General features: G+C 34.1%; 1 long non-coding RNA gene across 1 annotated transcript; it reads right to left on the bottom strand.

Annotated features, from left to right (window-relative positions):
- Positions 1-1,051: 1,051 nt before the first annotated feature.
- LOC125053914 lies at positions 1,052-2,799 on the bottom strand. Its single transcript, XR_007117637.1, has 2 exons — positions 2,655-2,799; positions 1,052-1,309 (listed from the first exon to the last, which is right to left on the bottom strand). It is a non-coding gene; the product is annotated as an uncharacterized LOC125053914 (long non-coding RNA).
- Positions 2,800-3,001: the final 202 nt, after the last annotated feature.

Below are 3,001 nucleotides of genomic sequence, written 5' to 3'. Positions count from 1 at the left end.
AATAAATAAAGACTAATAAAACCACGCTTTGGGATATTTTCAGTATCTCCTATAAAGCTGAAAAAGATGTATGAAATTGTGTTTTGCTTCAGTGTGATGCTTAAATCAGGTTCCATAGTAAAAAATTAAGATATTTTGATCTTCACAGATCATTAAAATTGACACATAATTTAAATTATTATCATTACCAGGTTTTTGTAAAAACAATTTTAGTGGACTTTACGTATTAACGTTACATTCCAATAAAAATATAGTTTTTGTGTCCTAAGAACGAGAAACTATATTTCTTTGACAGATCATGTGGTAGGATGCTAATCAGTTTATTAAAACCTTGGTAAACCGTTTGGTTGAAAGGTTTATCTAAATAAACTAGGGGTTCCCTTATTTTTCAGACGCCATTGAATCTCTAATAATCCAATGAATACAAAGTAAATCCCTTATATTCGACGCCATGAAACAGATGCAGAAATCTGAGGCCCAGACTTAAAATGGTTGTAGCGCCACTGATTTATTATTTTATTCTTATTTATATACTAATTAATACTTGTTTGCTTAGTTATTTGAATAATAACGTAATGATTAGATGAAATAAATTTCTGTATAAAATATTTACAAAAAATATTAATGTATTTAATTACTACGCGATATAATTACGGATTAAATAATATAATCTTTATTTGCCTTAAGATTGTTTCAAACGATTTTATAATTGTGCAGGGATATATTGTTTATTTTGTATTATATATTATGTCGAACCAATGCCGCTACTGTCAGCCGCTACTGACAGCTGCCACTGTCATTATGACACAGAGCATATAAATTAATAACGTCAAAGTCAAATAAGTTTAAAGTAGATGGTCAGCCTTCTGCGCCACATACATATCGTAAATTTTTGGGATTAAGACATGCCAGTTTCATTACTATGTTATCTATGATATAGATGCAATGTTAAGTGCAGAAATAAGTGCATAGCTGATGCTGATATGCACGAGTTCAAAGGAATAGCACGTCTAATCACTAAACCGGACTGGACTAAAAAGAAATCACATAATACATTTTTACGTATTTTATTTCATAAACACGTTGTTTACCCAAAATTAACTGAAAAAGAAATCCAATTACTTTGACATTGATGGAGATTATGGGCAGAATATGCACTTGGCTTTACGATCTTCAACATTTTGGTTGTTAGCGGGTGCCTCGACATGAGATGCGATTCCCTGGTCTACTTGTGCATTCATAGCTCCATCAAGCGGTTCCTCTAAAGCAACGATCATTGTTTTACTAGCTTCATCGGGAGTTGGATGTCCTGTAAAAATATGTATTAGTTAAATATGGTTTCAAAACACTTAATTAAATTCAATGCCATTTGCTTCAGTTTTTGACGTGACAACGTCTTATAAATAAACATGACGCATGCGGCGTTACCTCGCTTTGAGGCGTTCCATTTAAGGCTTGAAGTGCAAGCGAGAGCGCGGAACGAGCGACAAAGAGGCACAATCGGCCTCCGCGTTCGGCAGCGTTTGTAAAAAATTTGACATAATTGTATTTATGCGTATAAATAAATGTAACTTGATCAATTCAATTGTGATTTCCATTGACCTCCTTCTCTATATCCATACAAAATATCTATCAAACAAATATAATTCAAATTTTCTTTTGAAAAATGCACCCATTCCATCAGTATTTTCTTATGACGTTGTCACGTTCAACTATCGTCAGTAAACCGACTTTACACAGCCGATTTTTTATATTTACTATATACAAAATGACCATAGTGAAACATTTACCACTGTCCAAAGGACACCAGGGCATCAAAAACCATGACCCAGAAGACGCCACAGGAGAAATGGCCAAGAGGCAAACACAGAATGAGGTGGATACAAGAGAACTAGAGTAATGGGAATGATTACGAACTGAAAGAAAGTCGCCAATCCTCGTCCAATATTGCCAGAATTGCACTATGATTGAAACGAATGCAATGACCAACGCCACGATGGCGGTAGGTATTTTAGATACTTTAAAGATTTGAGAATAAAACAATTTTTTACCGGATTGAAGTTATGTATTTACAATAATTTTTTTATAATTTTAAATTTATCCGACGTTTCGCGTGCTTTACAGCGTGCGTGGTCACGGTGACTGAAGACAAAAGGTGTTGAATGTCAAAAAGTATCACAGCTGTAGAAAAAGTTGTATTGTCTGTATTTGTTTCCCCGGAGTTGGTATCGACTAAAAGATGGAGGGTTTTGGCAGAAATGGCTCACGGTGTCCTCTATTTTCGCGGATTGTTTATCTTGAGATTTTAATTTGGATATTATTGGATCCCAGGTGTTTGACAATTTTAGGCCGTCTTCTCTCAAAAATCTCTCAGAAAATTGTATCAGTGTGCCAAGCTTAAATATAAACAATAAATAAATACATAACTTCAATCCGGTAAAAAATTGTTTTATTATCAAATGTGTGAAAGTTATGTCAATAAAAGACAATACTACTTTAAAGATATTACAATGAAGAATTATTATGGAACTCTTTTAAACGTCTCCATTTAGAACCAGTAGTCTATGCTGTGTTAAGTGGCCTGAAGATGACTTTAGAAATTACATTCAAATAATACAAATTAAGGTAAAATAAACTACCTAAAAGGAACTCACCTTGCACGTAGCAGACTGCTACAATCAGGCAGATAGCAAGTACTTGAGGTTTTAAGAAATACATTGTTGAGCTGATTCTTGATTCAGTATGATTTTTACTCTAATCATATGTGCTTATATATTTCAAACTGAAAATAAACTCGCGTTCACAATAATGTAAATATTAGTTACAGTTAATAAAGTCCAGATAAATTGTGTCCACTCGCATAAGCAGCAAGCATTATTTATTTGGGGTGGGAAGTTGGGGATGGTCGATGATGGAGTGAGGTCAGCATTGCTTAGAAAAAGCCAATAAACCATCTGCTGTGTTATGTAGTGGAACGCTAGTGTAAGCAGAACCCCGGCCA

This window comes from Pieris napi, chromosome 11 (assembly GCF_905475465.1).
Source record: "Pieris napi chromosome 11, ilPieNapi1.2, whole genome shotgun sequence".
In the NCBI taxonomy this organism is placed as follows: Eukaryota; Metazoa; Arthropoda; class Insecta; order Lepidoptera; family Pieridae; genus Pieris; species Pieris napi.
This window is presented reverse-complemented; position numbering and strand designations above follow the sequence as displayed.